Source organism: Ctenopharyngodon idella, chromosome 24, assembly GCF_019924925.1.
Source record: "Ctenopharyngodon idella isolate HZGC_01 chromosome 24, HZGC01, whole genome shotgun sequence".
Taxonomy (NCBI): domain Eukaryota; kingdom Metazoa; phylum Chordata; class Actinopteri; order Cypriniformes; family Xenocyprididae; genus Ctenopharyngodon; species Ctenopharyngodon idella.
The window spans coordinates 280,414-298,644 of NC_067243.1; the positions used below are offsets into that span (position 1 = coordinate 280,414).

Sequence of the window (18,231 nt, forward strand, 5' to 3'; positions counted from 1 at the left end):
TATTGAAAAGTCGTTATTTTGTTTTTTTGGCGCACAAAAAGTATTCTTGTCGCTTTATAATATTAAGGTAGAACTACTGAACTCACATGAACTGATTTAAATATGTTTTTAGTACCTTTATGGATCTTGAGAGAGGAAGTACCATTGCTTTAATGCAGGCCTCACTGAGCCATCGGATTTAATCAAAATATCTTAATTTGTGTTCTGAAGATGAACGAAGGTCTTACGGGTGTAGAACGACATGAGGGTGAGTAATTAATGACATTATTTTCATTTTTGGGTGAACTAGCCCTTTAATTTAGGGGCCAGTGGCTCCCTACACAGCATGTAGTGTGGAGTCCAGTGAGATGTTTTTCTGTCATTATGAAGCTTAACAGTTAGCATGCCAAAAAATTATTTAAATAAAAATATAAATAACTACTTTTTTGTTGAAGTATTAAAACAGACATGACATACCTCACACATTCTGATGAACTTGGAGGGCTGCTCTTTAAAGTATTAGTTCACACATAAAAGAAAATTGTCATAATTGACTCTCCCTCATGTCGTTCCAAAACCGTAAGACTTTTGCTAATCTTTGAAACACAAATGAAGATATTTTTAATATTCTCTCAATTTTTTGTCCATCCATTGCAAGTCTGGGAGTCCAACATTTTCAAATTTTCTGAACAGACATGATTGCTTTTTATGATATGGACAGATATAATTTAGGATTTTATTCATATATAAATATTGGTATGGATTACTACAATAACTTTGCATTTGTGAAGCCTAAAAATACTGATTATCTAGACTGTAAATGGATAAAAATAAATAAATAAAAAAGATGAGAATATTAAAATTATCTTCATTTGTGTTCCATGGATGGACAAAAGTCTTATGGGTTTGTAAAGACATGAGGTTGCGTAAATGGTGACAATTTTTATTTTTGTGTGAACTATTCCTTTAAGAAAGGAAGACCAAGGGCTCCTCTCCACAGTTGGTTTGAGTTCTGCAATGAATAACACGGACATCAGTTATTTTAAAAAATGTCAAGAAGTCATACTGTTGTTGCATAAACATTTTAAGTAACGTTAAACAGGCAGAAGACAACAGAAACATTCATTTTCTAAAAATAAACTGACATAAACTCAAAAGAATGAAGCTCTCCTTAGGTCTCTGGCTTGATCTACAAAAACAAACATGGTTTTATCAAAAAACAACTGATAACGACGTGGAATTTTAAACTTACCATGAATCGTCTTTCCCTCTCTTCTGAAGAAGCTGAGAAGATCACACATCCTCGCACAGCAGTGAACACACAAAGCGCAACAAGTCTGAAATATTACATGCAAAACATTAATTTTAACCATTATCGCTTCAACACCATCAAAATAAACCAACCTTTATTACATATCGCAGTTTCATTTTCTTAAAACTATAGGTAACACTTGAGTAATTATGCATTTCATGATCACGTTGAGAGTAAAAAAAAAAGACAATTGCTCACATCTCAGACACTTTAATGTTGATTAGTAATTCATTAGTAATTCTTTATAATTTGTCATAGTTACATATTAGTTATTAATGATGCCAATCTCATTCTTTAATTATTGATTAGCTAATAAGGAACTATCTTAGAACTAAATTCGATATTACTTACTGATTAAGCTTGTTTCTATATTAGTTAATAGTAGTAGCTGAAGTGTTAAAGTAGTACTACTCATTAGTCCTGCATTACTTCCTGCATAGTTACTTATTAATGACGGACCATTATTCTAAAGTGTTACTGCATTCTGCTCTTTTTGGATCGTTTATACATGCTAACTGTGACAATATCCTATATTTCTCATTCATTCTTTTATCATGTGCTGATATAACACTGTTTAAAGAAATATATTTCATGAGTTGTGAAAACTGCTACATTCCTCCAAAGCACAAGAGTACATGATTTAAATAGAGAGAGTCACTTTGCATTGTCACACATGCTTCAGTGCTCTGAGAGTGTTTATAGTGCTGTGAGTTTAACACTTCATGACTGAGAGCAGAACAGAACACAATCTTCATCATCACACAAGACAAAAGAACAACAATGAACAAAATCACCTTCTTCATCTGGACTCTGACTGTGTGTATTCAAGGTAAATGTTTAAACAAAATTTAATGCTAAATATAATAATATCTTTAACAGTAAATCTAACACAAATATCCTGCTTCTAACAGGTTTCAGTGGACAGGTGACTGTGACTCAGACTCCTTCTGTAAAAATGGTTCAGATTGGTGAATCAGTCACTATAAACTGCAAAACAAACACAGCAGTGGTTGATGGCTGTACAGGTTCATATACTTGTATGGCCTGGTACCAGCAGAAACCTGGAGAAGCTCCTAAACTCCTCATACATGCAGCATCAATCCGTCATACTGGAACTCCATCTAGATTCAGTGGCAGTGGATCCAGAACTGATTTCACTCTGACCATCAGTGGAGTCCAGACTGAAGATACAGGAGATTATTACTGTCAGAGTTACCACAGTGGTCCAGTGTTCACACAGTGATAAAGAGTGGTACAAAAACCTCGGTCAGTCAGACGTCACAGTGATGCACTGATACAGCTGAGAGATACTGCAGCTGCTCATACAACACAATCACACACAACACTGATCACAGACAAACACTAATACCACTAGATCATCTAAATGAACATCAATCAGTCAGTGTTTAATATGATCATCATGTTTTAGGTTATTACATTTTTTATTATTGCACTTTCATTTGTAAAGGTGTTCCTTCAATTAAAAACAAATAGATTGAGATTCATATTCCCTTGTCTTTATTTGAACTACACTAGAATCTCCCACCCCACCCCCGCTGTTAAAAAAGTAACTCGGTAACTTTTACTCTGAGCTACTTTTTACTTTACTGGTAACTTTACTTGTACTTAAGTAAAATTTTACTGAAGTAGCAGTAACTTTACTTGAGTACAAAAATTTGTTACTCTTTCCACCTCTGGGGATATGTTCATTGTAGGTCAAGTATGGCCTACGTTGTAAATGAACGTTAAATGTTGGTGTGAAGAGTGAATACTGTTGAAACAGAGTTAAAAATGAGTTTTCTAAAAATGTTATCCTGTGTGTACAGGCCAGTTTTTGTTGTACGTGTAGAAGTTTTTCTGCTGTGATTTACGTGCATGGTGTGGATTCATCAAGCCGCGCTGATGGAAAAGAAAGATGGCGAGTCCCCCAGACTGAATTTGGATCTTCAACTTCTTATCTTCTCATCCACTTAGTGGTATCATCACTTTTAAACTCTGATGGATTGAGGTATATTTTTCTGCAGTAATTTGCATACTATTATACTAATATAATTAATAAAACATTTTATTTATCTGATTTTTTTTGTCTTTGTCTCTTTTTTCACATATAAAAGTTTTACTAGAAGGGTAAATATGCCAAAAAGATTTTTTTTCTATGGACTGTCTGGGTTACATTATTTTTTGCATTATCATTATTCTTCTGTAACTCTGACTGCACGTGCTGAAATAAAAAAATTGAGAAATAATATTTCATAAAAACCTTTAAAATTGCCAGAGAAGTAAGATAACACCAGTGACAAAACATGGTACATGCGGTCTTTAAATAAATGCAAAAAAAAAAAAAAAAAAAAAAAAAAAAAATTCATTAAGCTGTCATTTATGTGTATTCACAAAGTCAAGGGTAATCTAATAATGTGGTCTAAGTTTAAATGTTAGAAAAATAAATACATTGTAAGACATCTTGCCATACCAAAAGTGGACCCAGATAGCAAGATGACATTGATTCAATGTTGAAATTCCATCAGAATCATCATTTTGGTTGAGATTGAAAATTAAATGCTAAACAATAATGAATCAACGTTGAAGTTTCAATGCTTTTCAGTGTTGAAAAAGACAACATTGAATCAACGTTGATATTTCAATGCTTTTCAGTGTTGAAAAATATGAACATTGAATCAATGTTGATTTTTGGTCAGCTTCATCACTGGTGGAACTTAGACTAAGCTATGTCAATTTATCTGTCCCCTCATTCAACACTTTATTCACATTAGCATTCATGCTCCTCATGACCCTTCCCTCTAGTCCCACAAAAAAAATAAAAATAAAATAAAAAAAAAATAATTCTGCCAACTGAAGTGTGTAGATAAACTCCAACCAGTTGGAAGTCAGTGAGATGAAAAAGCTGGACATTATTTTTATAATAACGCTACACTCTTTCAACTGAAACAGTAAATTCACAACTACTTAAAACATCTCACCTGCACTTTAAGGATCCCGCGTCAGACGTTTTTCTGATGTCACGACGCACGAGAGTCTTGAACTTTCTGCTCGAATCGATCGATTTTCTCGGACTGAAAGGTAGGTTGAATTTGGAAATTTGTTTTACTTTAATATATTAGATAATGCAGCGTTTGAATGTGTGATTTATAGTTCATTAACGTTGTTTGTGGACATGAATACTAACAGAATCGTAATTAATCGAATTTAAAATGAATTCCACCTTTACCGTGTAGCAGCGCGAGATATTTGAAATGCTGTGGGCGGGAAATGTGCGTGGTGCGGGAGAAAACGCCCGAGGCTGTGGGGAATCCTGCATTATAATATTGAGTTAAGTTTTTGAATTAATATTTGTCTGTTCTTTTATTTGTCTTTGACATGTTAGCTCTGATTTCATGTATATGTTTGCCCAAAATGAAGATCCAAATCTGTAAGTAAAGACATTGAGAGCTAACGTTACATTTGCCTAACTTGGTGTTTTGCTTCGTCCAGGGAAAAATGTTAGGATATTTTTAGTATAAATCATGATCATGATTTTTTTGTAGTAGTAGTAGAAATAGTAGATTATAATAGTAGTATTTGCACAACTAATTAATTGACCTTGCAAACAACTTTTGACCACTAATAATGCTGTAAATATGTTTTTTGATGACTGAGGACACTTTACAATACATGGTAAGTAATTTCTATAAAAACTGATATAGTTGTTAATGGATAATGAATTACTATTGTCCAAACCAGATGTTCATTAACTCAGCTTTATGCCATCCCAAATGCATGTGACTTTTGTGTTGTTTTTTTTCTGGAAAATATCTGTTTTGTAATAATTTTGTTTTGCCTGTGTTCCCATGTGTTAGTTTTTCAGAAAAAGTATAAATTTGTTTATTTTGTAGTCATTCTAGCAAAAGGCAATGAAACTGTTTGTTTTATGTACACAACTTTAGGATAACCAGACAGATGATTGTGAGGGTGACCTTGAGCAGCTCTTCGTGGTGGTGTTCATTATTCTGAAGGAGGGGGAGAACTTCACGAACCGCCTGCTGACATTGACATTGTGATCGAGGGAGTTAAAGTTTTGAATCAACTCACTTCAGTCACATCAGCTTGTGCCCTGCTTCTGGGTATGATATACATCAACCTATAATGGTTTATATTAAATAGTCATACATTTGAATTCAGCGTGTTTTAACTTAAACCTTTTTTTTTATTTATCATATTTCAAGTTGCACTTAATTTTGTAGTACATTGTAACAGTCACATTTCCAAATATTTATGACCCACCTTCTGTCAGTCGTACACTACTACAGATCACATGTTTAAGAACATTGTACAGTTCTAACTTCCTGTTTGTTTTTGTTTTCTTTAGATGTCTTACAACAAGTGAAGGCTGAAAAAAAAAAGGAGGCCTCAAAGTTTGTATTTGCTGTTTCTGCAAAACTGGCTCCATTTCAATCCTTGAAAAGCTTCAAGTCCAGAACAGTGAACTGTGGTAGTGTTTCAGTCTGTAGTACTGTGTTTCTGTCTTCGTTTCCATGTGTATTTACTTCCATTTTACAGATGCAGGTTGCATTTATGTTGTCACGGTTTTCCAGGCTCTTTTTCCAATGACTAAAATGCATGTTTGAGCTGTTTTAACTGAAAGTAATTTGCGTTGACATCTTACAATTTGTCTGTGCTATTGTTTTGTCTCAAGATGAATGCCAATGTTTTTTTATTTTTTTTTACTGGTTAACCTCTTTCACAGACAAGGCTTAAATCTAGTCCCAGACTAAAATGTATGTCTGAGCTGTTTTAACTGAAAACATATCTTAAAATATGTCACTGCCATTGTTTTGTCTCAAGATAAACACCAGCAATGATTGTTTTTTCTAAGGCATGTCTATAAAAGCTACTGAAATAATTGAACTAAGGTCTGATCCTGGCTCAGCCTAAGCTCTCTCTGTGAAACCAGGGGCCTGTACCATGATGGTAGTTGAACAAACTAAGGGTTATAGGATTAGTTTCAAGTTGACAAAACCAAACCACTCCAATCCGGCTTTGTTGGTACCACGATGCTGATCATCAACTTTCTCTGTCAACTCAGGCTTTGATCCTGAGTTTGTGGAGCGCGTGCACATGAATGTGTGACATCAGTGGTGAACAGCCAATCACATGCTTTGCAACAGAGAGAAACTGATTCCCTTTTGCTGAAGGTTAAGAGATTGAAGAAAATGAAGAATTTAAATGCATTTACACTTAAGAAAATACGTGTCCACAAAAGAGGACAAATAAAAGAAATGATCTTGCTCAGTGCAAGTAAAACTTGTGAAGTTAGTTTATATAGTTTCTTGATAATATATATCAATAGAGACTCATGTAGTCATTTTTAAAGAGTTATTAAGAGATTCTACAGCTTGTTTATATTACATATGATCTGTATATATTAATATTCAATTAAACTAAATGCTTAATAATTGCTAAACTAAAATTGCTTGTGTATAATGGATTAATAATAATATAGATCATATAATAATTATATAAATCATAAAATAATTCTATTTATCATTAAAGCCAGATAATTTAATCTTTAAATATTTGTTTTTACAATATATTGTGACCTTTAATTTGGAGGAAGAGAAACTGGGGGCGTGACTTTACTGCAGTGGAAAATTCACTAATTCACTAATCACACTGATGCACATTATGACAGAAACCCTTAACAATGTTCTAACATCATAAATACAGCGATTATGATATAAATAGACAGTAAAGCAAATACAGGATAAATGTGAAACAGCAAAACGACCGCTGCTTCCCCGTCGACATACAGCATGAGCACAAATGCTTAAAGGGGAAACAATAAATCTTCCTACAGTGTCCCAGTAATTGTTCCCGATTAAACCACTGAAAATACAACATTACATACAAGTTTTGCTGAAGTTAACTCAATTATAGAATTGTTTCTTCATTCCTCTATGGCATGGTGTCGCCCTCAGGCAACATAAAAGGTTTTTGGACTTCACTTCGGATCTATATACGACACGTCTGTTCAATGAAATGAGGGGCTGAAGTGGGTGCAGCCTTTTCTGTTTATCCACATTTCCTGATGGATATATTATCAGGGACCCCCAATCATAATGTGAGGTGGAGGGTTTCTGAAAGTACACTGCACTGCTACAGCAAACAATAGACAAGTGTTTGAATGTTGAGCAGCAAGATCATTGACTACTGATACAGCAGGAATCATTCAGTTGTGTCCTGTAGAGAATGATGTGTAAATGTGTATGTCTGACTCTGTATATTTACTGTTACTGTGCTTTGGTGATGTAAAGCCTTTCTTTTAACCCTGTCAGTAAAACTATTGGACTCTGAATGTATATCGTCCTGATCTCTCTTCTGTCTTTTGCATTCAGAGGGTGTTTTACATGAGCGGCACATGCTTCACTGCTCTGAATGTGTTTATAGCTCTATGAACTGAACATGACATGATCAAGAGCTCTTCTTCATCAACCAACAAACATGACTAGTTTTAGTTGTGATTTTCATGACATTTTCATATATATTTTCATCATCACCACATTTTCAGCAGAAGTGAAACTGGTGTGTTCCAGTCCAGATCATGTGACCAATCAAACAGTGAGACTGAAAAGCCCATTTGCATTGTCAGGGTGGAGTGATTCTGATCCTCTCAGAATAGAGCAGCTCTGTCTCCAGAGACCATGTTCAAACCCCAAGAGCTTTATTTGACATTTACTGCTACATCAAGCTTGTGAAAAGCACCTGCATCTTCATCTGTTAGTTGAATGATGTTGTCAGACACAAAGTGAACTTGTTGAGAAGCTTTATTGAATGTTACAGCAGATTGAAAGATCACACAGTGCTTTGACACGCCAGCTCTCTTTCAGTATTGAGTTGTAAATCACTACAGCTGCAGCACTAGACTCATGTGAATCCTGCCTGACACAGGACACTCAGATACGGCTCATCTTCAGGAGAGAAACATCAGCACTCAGAGCTCTTGTGGAACGAGACCTCATGAGGAGCTCCATCATGTGTTACTCTGCAGACGTACACCTCTCCCTTTTCCCAGCGTGCTTTGCTGAGGGTCAGGACGCTACTGCGGCTGTAGCGGCCGTCCCGCTGGCTCTCTGCGCTGGTCACGACCCCCTCGGTGACCTCTGACCCGTCCAGTGTCCAGCTCACCAGCGCCCCCTGTGGAGAGTAAGAGCTGAGCAGGCAGAGCAGTGCGGCTGAGTCTCCAGAGATCTGCAGAGAAGAGGGCGGCAGCAGAGACACTGAGGGCTTCACTGTGGGACCAGCTGCAGGAGACAAACACAACACATTCACAAACACAAAGAAAACACACTGTTTCACTCACAGCATTTCAACAGCAGCAAAAATACAACAATCTGATCCTTCATGTCATTTAACATCACTAGAGCTGATATAATATACAATATACAAACTACACAATCACTATATACATTTAAATCAAACCTCAGAAATTAAACTCAATATACTGAGACACTGACTGCTTTAATTCCAGCAGTTTTTGCATCCCAATATAAAGTACATTTTACTTACGTGAGATATTCAACTCAAAATGTAACTCAATTTCAAAGTTTGACTAAAGCTCAGGCCAAATGATGATTATATCACTGATAAGAACTAGAAAACAATACAATTTGTAAATTGTACTTGAATTATAAAGCACTGAATTATAAGCACATCATGAACAAAAGAGATTCAGTATCATTGACTGAAATACAGAAAGTAGCAACATTTACATTCTGATGTCAGATCTATTTCCCTTTCGTGGGAACTGTCGACGCTGCGTATAACGCATTGGGAACCTTCTGCGTGTTTGCGTCATTGAAGCACTCATGTATCTAACCAATCGCGTAGCGAGACGTCAGAGGCGGGTGACGTCACGGACCAGGAAACTATAAAGCATACCCGGATGCAGAGATCGCCAGCTTCTGTTGTCTTCAGCAAGCACTCTATGTTATCTTGTGTGTCTTATTTGGTGTTGTTTGTCTACCAACGAAAGTAGCCTGTTTAAAATCTCTTTGTCTGAGGACAAGAGTTTTCACAAGCACCATATATATATATATATATAAAAAGACACGGGAAAAAATGGCGGACGAAAAACAGCAGCATTTTGTTAAATGTGTACATCCCTGCGATAGATATCTGACACCGGGGGATACACATGAAATGTGTGTTGTTTGCCTGGGGGTTGAGCACGCACAGGCAGCTCTCGAGGGGGCTGTCTGTGTGCATTGCGATCGGCTCACCCTCAGGGTATTAAGATCACGCCGGGCACTCTTTGATAAGGAGGGTGCCTTGGCTGGTGTTCCCCGCGGATCGGGTCCCGCTGCTGCTGAGGCACAGCGCAGACTCCATTCGTGGGGTTCACAAATGGAGCTGGCAGAGGGGATGGAGACGGGCCCAGCCTTATCTCGTCCCTCACCTGCCAGGTCCAGTGTCTCTTCTCTGGTGGTGGAAGCACGCGCTGCGGTTTCTTCCCCCCGGAGAGAGACACCGGCGCTTCACCTCTCTTCCTCCGAGGAGGTTGATGCGGCGAGCGCCGAGGCTGGGGAGGAGGAACCGCCATCCTCTTCCCCAGCGTATGAGGAGCTCTTGGAGGTAGTGACTAGGGCTGTCGATAAGCTAAAAATCGACTGGCCAGCAGAGAGAGCTGAGACGAAACCGAAAAGTAAGCTTGATGAACGGTTTCTCCCTGCCCGGTCACTACCCCAGCGTCGGGGTTTGCCTTTCTTCCCCGATCTCCACACCGAGGTGTCGAGATCGTGGAGAAGGCCAGTTCAATACAGAGTGTTCAGCCCCCAAACATCGATCTATAGTAATATAGTGGGGCTGAAGCAGCATGGCTATGGGGCGATGCCTCGGGTTGAAGAGACGCTCGCGGGCTATCTCTCGCCCGAATCTGCATCGTCCCTAAAAACCCCGACGCTGCCCACTAAGCCCCTAAAGACAACATCAGGCTTGGTGGGCAAGGCTTATGCGGCAGCAGGCCAGGCAGCAGCGTGCTTACATACGATGTCGCTGCTGCAAGCATATCAAGCTGACCTGCTGGGGGAAATCGATGAGAGCGGGGAGGCCACGTTTGAGTGCATCCAGGAGCTCAGGAAAGCAACAGACCTGGCTCTCCGTGCCACCAAAGAGACGGCCAAGTCAGTGGGTCGCTCTATGGCAGCCTTGGTGGCCACGGAGAGGCACTTGTGGCTGAACCTCTCGGACATAAGGGACAGAGACAAAACTGCCCTTATGGACGCGCCGCTGTCTCCTGCGGGCCTGTTTGGCGACGCTGTAACGTCAGTTGTCGACAGGTTCCAGGAGACTAAAAAACAATCTGCGGCGTTCCAGAGGTTCCTCCCCCGCCGCTCAAAAATTCCCCCCGGGGCTGCTGAGCGGGAGCAGCCTCGGCCGTCTACGAGCTCCTCTGCGCACCACAGAGCGCAACAGAAGTTTAGTGTGGCCACTCGTACCCCTCCGCAGAAAACCTGGGGGTCGGGGCGGTCCACACAGCAGAAGCCTTCTGGGGGTAAAGCGGACCTGCGGGCCGTTATTATTGCCAAGAAGGCTTCGAAGCGGTCCTGACATCTGTGGGTCAGGACCCAGTGAGGGCGGTCCCCTCCGGAGGGAGCCCGGTGTTAAAATATCTGGCACCCGCTTCCCTTCGGCGCCCTCAGGGGACCGTTATGCTAACCCTGCCATCCAGTGTGCGTCAGGGCGCAGCGGTCCCCGCCGACCCTCCGAGGAGGGCCGGCCGTCACTTGATTCGGCTATCTGTTGCCGGTGCGCCGCTTCAGAGAGCCGAGCCAAGTGCTCAAAAAACACCAGAGGCCAGTCTCGAGAGACTGGTTCCCTTAGTAGATTTTATGGCAGAATGGAAACTTCTACCGAATATATCGAAATGGGTGCTGCTCATTATAGAGAGGGGTTACAGAATTCAGTTCGGGTCTCGCCCGCCCAGGTTCAATGGGGTCCTTCCCACAGTGGTGACCCCCGAGCAGTCTCTGGTGATGGAACAAGAGGTTGTGACACTTTTGCAAAAAGGAGCTATAGAAAGGGTTCCTCCTCCCAGCAAGCTGTCAGGTTTTTACAGCCGCTACTTCATTGTTCCAAAGAAGGATGGGGGACTACGTCCTATCATAGATTTACGTGTGCTAAATCGCTCTATACAAAAGCTAAAATTCAAGATGCTTACACTCAAACAGATTATCCCACAGATCAGGTCCGAGGACTGGTTTGTGGCGATAGACCTGAAAGATGCGTACTTTCATGTGTCCATCCATCCTTCTCACAGGAAGTTCCTCAGGTTTGCTTTCGGGGGCGAAGCCTACCAGTACAGGGTTCTTCCGTTCGGCCTGTCATTATCACCCCGCACATTCACAAAGTGCGTGGATGCAGCCCTGGCTCCATTGAGACTCCAGGGCATCCGTGTACTAAACTATATCGACGATTGGTTGATTCTAGCTCAATCAGAGCAACTGGCAGCTCAGCATCGAGATGCTGTCCTGTCCCACATGAAAAGGCTTGGGCTGAGGCTCAATGCCAAAAAGAGTGTGCTAGTTCCGGCTCAGACTGCCAATTATCTGGGTGTAGTCTGGGACTCCACCACGATGCGGGCGCATCTGTCCCCCGCTCGTGTGAGTTCCATTCTCGCAGCCGTGAAAGGGGTGAAATTAGGCCAGTCACTCACTGTAAAACAGTTTCAGAAATTGTTGGGTCTGATGGCAGCTGCGTCCAACGTGATACCTTTTGGCCTTCTGCACATGAGACCCTTACAGTGGTGGCTCAAGACCAGGGGGTTTTCTCCGAGGGGAAATCCTTTTCGCATGATCAAAGTCACGCGGCGATGCCTTCGTGCTCTGGCCATGTGGAAAAATCCCTGGTTCCTGTCCCAGGGACCTGTGCTGGGGACTTCTGGTCGTCGTGTAATGCTTACGACAGATGCTTCCCTCACGGGCTGGGGGGCGATCATGAGTGGTCGCTCAGCTCAGGGTCTATGGGAGGACCATCAGCTCTCCTGGCACATAAATCGGCTGGAGATGATGGCGGTATTTCTAGCACTGAAACACTTCCTCCCAGACCTGAGAGACCACCATGTGTTGGTCCGCACGGACAACATGTCGGTGGTCTCATACATAAACCATCAGGGGGGTCTGCGGTCTCGCCAACTATATTACTTGGCCCGTCGGATCCTCCTGTGGTCCCTAGGGAAGCTGCTCTCGCTAAAGGCAGCTTACATCCCGGGGTATCAAAATGTGGGAGCAGACGCCCTGTCGAGACAGGGGCCGAGGCCCGGGGAGTGGAAGCTCCACCCGGAAGTGGTGGACCTCATATGGAGAAATTTCGGTCAAGCAGAAGTCGACCTATTTGCATCGGGAGAGTCAACCCAGTGTCCACTCTGGTACTCCCTAACACATCCAGCACCTTTGGGTCTGGATGCCATGGTACAGACGTGGCCGAGGCTACGTCTGTACGCATTTCCCCCGTTCGCTCTGCTCCCGGGGGTTCTGGAGAAAGTACGCCAGGAGGGGGCCAGCCTGATACTGGTAGCCCCGTTCTGGCCAACCAGGATATGGTTTTCGGACTTAGTGTCCCTACTAGACGGCTCCCCAATGGAGCTTCCCCTCAGACAGGATCTCCTGTCGCAAGCGGGCGGCACGATAACGCATCCTCGCCCAGAACTGTGGAAGCTATGGGCCTGGCCTCTGAGGGGGCCAGGTTCATAGATGCTGGTCTCCCAACTGAGGTTGTGGAGACCATCCTTAACTCCAGAGCTCCCTCCACGAGGAAGCTATATTCCTATAAATGGAATTTATTTTCTACTTGGTGTAGACAAAATGATACGGACCCTGTCCACTCTTCCATAAGCTTTGTGCTAAGATTCCTTCAAGAAAAATTCTCAGAAGGCTTATCCCCTTCTACCTTAAAAGTCTATGTTGCGGCTATCTCAGCCTATCATGCTCCTCTTGAGGGGGATTCCTCGGTTGGACGAGACCCCCTCGTCACACGCTTCCTCCGTGGTACACTGAGGTTGAGGCCTCCAGTGCACACAAGGGTTCCGGCCTGGGACTTGGCCGTGGTACTGCAAGGGTTAGCCGAGGCTCCCTTCGAACCATTAGAGGAGGTTCCAGAAAAATTCCTCACTCTAAAAACTATTTTCCTACTCGCTATCACTTCCCTGAAAAGGATAGGAGATTTACAAGCACTTTCAGTTGCTCCATCTTACCTGGAATTTGCCCCAGGAATGGTGAAGGCATTTCTTCATGCTAGACCTGGCTATGTGCCGAAGGTCCCCACCAATGTCCCAGGCCCTATTGTGCTCCAGGCCTTTTACCCTCCTCCCTTTGGGAATTCGGATCAGGAAAAGCTGAATCTGCTCTGCCCAGTGAGGGCTCTAGATGCGTACGTCCACAGAGCTGCCCTGTGGCGAAAATCAGATCAACTGTTTGTCTGTTATGGGTCCCCTAAGAAAGGGGGCCCAGCATCGAAGCAGAGGATGAGCAAGTGGGTGGTCGAGGCCATCTCACTTGCATACGAAGCGGCCGGACAGCCTTCCCCACTGAATGTCCGTGCCCATTCTACTAGGGGTATGGCGGCATCAAAAGCCTTGATGTCTGGAATTTCCATTGATGACATATGTGATGCAGCTGGATGGTCATGCCAGCACACATTTATTAGGTTTTACAACCTGGATGTCGGCTCCACTCCGGGGTCTTCTATATTGTCAAGCTAACATTGGCAAGTACGTGAAGTTACGGCACAGCTGGGATTGCGTTCCCAATGCGTTATACGCAGCGTCGACAGTTCCCACGAAAGGGAACGTCTCAGGTTACAGATGTAACCCTGGTTCCCTGAGTAGGGAACGAGACGCTGCGTCTCCTGCCGTACCCCCAGCATACTTGCGAGTGCTTGCTTCAGACTTATCCCAGAAGCTGGCGATCTCTGCATCCGGGTATGCTTTATAGTTTCCTGGTCCGTGACGTCACCCGCCTCTGACGTCTCGCTACGCGATTGGTTAGATACATGAGTGCTTCAATGACGCAAACACGCAGAAGGTTCCCAATGCGTTATACGCAGCGTCTCGTTCCCTACTCAGGGAACCAGGGTTACATCTGTAACCTGAGACGTTTTTTCGCCATGTATGATATCTACAATAAAAATGAACTACATATGAACACAGTATAGAAATAAATAAAGGAAAATTAAACCTGTAATAAACTGATTAAACTCACAGTGAGACTCATTATGGAAATGCATTTAGATTTTTTTTTTTGAAAGGAATAATACTGTTCTTCTGAATGAATAAACATGACAATATCATTGTTTTAGATTAAATAATTATAAAACAATATCAGTAACACTTTACTTAAAGCCTTCATACACAATGTATTTTAAAAGTATTTTAATGCATTAATTAATCTTTCTTTTATACATTATAATGTGTGTATGATCTCATGAATAATTATAACCGCAATTATAACACATTATAATACTTATCTATTCATTGTTACACAATGCATTAAAACTCATGACAAACAACCATTTTCAGATGTAATGATGAATTTGCAAATATTATATTGCATTTTTGCATTTATAATGCACATTTTAATGCACAATTATTTATGAAAAGATACATATAAGGCATTATAACGTACATTATGAATAGCTTTAACGCTTCAAGTAAAGTGTTACCACAATATCTAATAATAATCGCCATTAATGTTTTTCTTGCTTCAACTTTAAATCATTTTAACTCTAAATTGTTCTTTATTACACTTTATTGTATGCTGACAGTTACATTGTACTACTCAAATAAGTACTGAGTAATATTAATTAACTGCATGTACTTACTATAGAGTTACAGTTAGGGTTTGGTTCAGGGTTAGTTACTTGTATTTATGCATAATTTACTGTTATTACTATAATAAGTACATGTAGTAACGTGTAACTTCTTCACCTTAAAATAAAGTGTTACCTTTTTTTCTTAAATAGGAATTAAAAAACAGACTTACCGAGCACCAGTTTAGTTCCTCCACCGAAAGTGCACCACAGTGATACAATCTAATGAAACGGTCGTACAAAAACCTCTATTCCACTCGAGTGAACACAAACTCCAGCAGAGAGAGAGAAACAACACTTCAACACACTGATATTAGAAGAAACTCAGATCTTCTCAACACTCAAACATTCAGTTTGGACAAAATGCTTTCTGATATAACACTGTTTATAGAAATATATCTGATGATCTGTGACCTCTGAGGTGACCTTTGACCTCTATTATCATGGATGATGTTGTGGAGTTTCTCATAATGATCTTCTGTTCTTCATATGAAGCTCAATCATCATGATTCACAGAAAAACCTGCAGCTTCAAATAAATTAATCAATAATTCTGAACATTTCATAAGCACATTGTTTAATCTAGTGTCACATGACCTGATTATGAGTCCTGATGAACATGTCAACCTTAATCAAAACACCATCATGTATCTTTTTTGTTTGTTTGTTTGTTTACTCTAAATACAGTAAAACTTTTTCTCATTGTTGACATGTTTTTAACCCTCTATGGTACGCAATATGATATCAATCAGGAAAAAAAATATTTCTGTTGTTTTTCCTGCTTAAAATTGGACACTTTGTTTGTTGCCTCGAGGCAACATTGTACCACAATGGAAAAATTGAAACATTTGGCATTTTCATGTAGAAAAAAAGAAATATATGTATTGAAAACATCAATTTCTTTAACTAGACACTTGAACAAACAAATTTATCCAGATTTTAATGTATTAAAAGTTTCATATTTAATAAAAAGTAACATTTTATATCCAGCTGTTGCCCTCAGGCAACATTGTACCATAGTGGAACACAAGTATTACCAAACCATCATATTATTATGTTATTATATCAAGTTATCATATCATCTTCATCCTCATCTCCATCTTCTCTCTCACCCTCACTCTCTCCCTGACGGATTGTCACTGTGATTTCATCTTCCTCATCACAGCATGACTCCTCATCCTCACCCTCATCAACTGCCAGTGCTACCTGTGTTTTATAGCTTCTTGAAGTGATATAGAAAATGTGCAGATCATGATATATGCAGATATAGTATGTGAATTGCTATTCTTATAAGTGCATTACAAAATCATGTGAAAATGCAAATATATTTAGATAATTCTCACTCTTTTCCTTACAAATATAATACATTTGTATTCACACCTATTATGCCTGTATGGCCTCATGTGATTCCATTATGGTACAATGTTGCCTTGAGGCAACACACAGTTTTTTGTTATTTTCTCTAAAACATTTGATGATATATAATGTAAAGTTCTTGAAAATACTTCTTTACTTGCCAGTGAAGGTGACTCGTATTTTTTGTGGGTGATTAAATGGATACAAACAAGTGAAAAAAGCTTTTTCATTGGAGAAAATATGGAGCCATGTGACATGTGCACATGTGCTGAAACAGGACACAAAATGGACCCCTGTTGGTCATGTTTTGGTCTTTTTTGCACTTTTATTGATTAGTATTTGAGTTATTCTGTCCTGAGATACGTTTGATCAATCAATTGGTGACTTATTTTATTAAAAACAAACTAAAATAGACCATGTTGCCTGGAGGCAACACCGTACCAGAGAGGTTAAAGATGTAGTTGTTACGTGTGGTGCTGCAGGGATGAGGCAATACACGGTAATCCACAAAGTAAAGGTATTTAATGAACGTAGGCGCAGAAACACAACACTAACACACGGAAAGCTAACAATAAGAACAGACAGGGAGTGAAGGGAGTGAGTCCATTATATAGGGAGTGCTGATGAGGAAGTCCAGGTGCAGGTGATGAGTGCTGATGGGGAGATGACGAGGGAAGTGAGTGCAGGTGTGGAGACAAGAGGAACATGGGAAATGGAGTCCGGGAGACAAGGGAACTGTGACAGTAGTACATTACTGTACTCACAAATAAATAATTACTGTGTTTGACAAATATGTTTAAAAATATCTACTTTCATGATACTATAGTCATTTTAGGGGCTTAAAAAAATCTTTTATTTTTCATCCTTGTGGTGGCCACCATGTTGAGATCACATGACCAGCTGAATGCTGCTCACTTTATCTTGGTCACATATTATCAGAAACATTCACCTTATGTAAATGAATCATGTATGAGAGTGAATAGATTATTTCTACAGCGGCACTGAAAGCTGAAAATGCTTCATCCACACTGACGGATGTTCATATAAAGTCAAAGACTAGTGTCTTATCAGTCTGCAAAACATAAAAAAAAAAAAAAAAAAAAAAAAAAAAAAACATTTTATAATTCAAATTAAAAATATTTTACAATAATTAATATTTACAATTATTACAAACAACATCAATCTGTAAAATCTTAGGTTGCACTTTATTTCGATGGTCCACTTTTGATATTCTACTAACTATAAGTAACTTGTCAACTACATGTCAACTAACTCTCATTAGTGTATTAGTAGACTGTAGTAGACTGTTAGGTTTGGGTTCAGTTAAGTAGAATAAGTTGACATGTAGTTGTAAAGTTACTTTCAGTCAGTAGAATGTCTAAAGTAGACCACTGAAATACCAAATCTTATATGTAGAGAGTTTGTTAGTTTGTTAGCAGCACACACTGTCGTAAATCCTGCCCACTTCTTTGCATTGTCACACATGCTTCAGTGCTCTGAGAGTGTTTATAGTGCTGTGAGTTTAACACTTCATGACTGAGAGCAGAACAGAACACAATCTTCATCATCACACAAGACAAAAGAACAACAATGAACAAAATCACCTTCTTCATCTGGACTCTCACACTGTTTATTCAAGGTAAGACTGATAAAAACTGACTCTGGTTTTGGTGTTCTTGTAAAAGTATATGATGGTAGTAGTTTTAAACACTAATTGTTTTTCTTTTCTCT

At 40.2% G+C, this 18,231-nt stretch overlaps 1 protein-coding gene and 1 long non-coding RNA gene across 8 annotated transcripts in view; one reads left to right on the forward strand and one right to left on the reverse strand.

Annotated features, from left to right (window-relative positions):
• The window catches only part of LOC127506550 (uncharacterized), a 148,008-nt gene that overhangs the window by 120,114 nt on the left and 9,663 nt on the right, over positions 1 to 18,231 (forward strand). For 3 of the 7 annotated variants that reach the window (XM_051883134.1, XM_051883132.1, XM_051883133.1), the window contains exon 1: positions 17,436 to 18,139. The exons of 3 other annotated variants lie outside the window; for them this stretch is intronic. The gene's annotated coding sequence lies outside the window, so the exon portion shown is untranslated. Of the gene's footprint in view, positions 1 to 17,435; positions 18,140 to 18,231 lie in introns of those variants that run through there. One more of the 7 variants, XM_051883138.1, reaches the window with a different exon arrangement.
• Positions 8,092 to 15,661, reverse strand: LOC127506569 (uncharacterized). Its single transcript, XR_007928030.1, has 2 exons — positions 15,319 to 15,661; positions 8,092 to 8,586 (listed from the first exon to the last, which is right to left on the reverse strand). It is a non-coding gene; the product is annotated as an uncharacterized LOC127506569 (long non-coding RNA).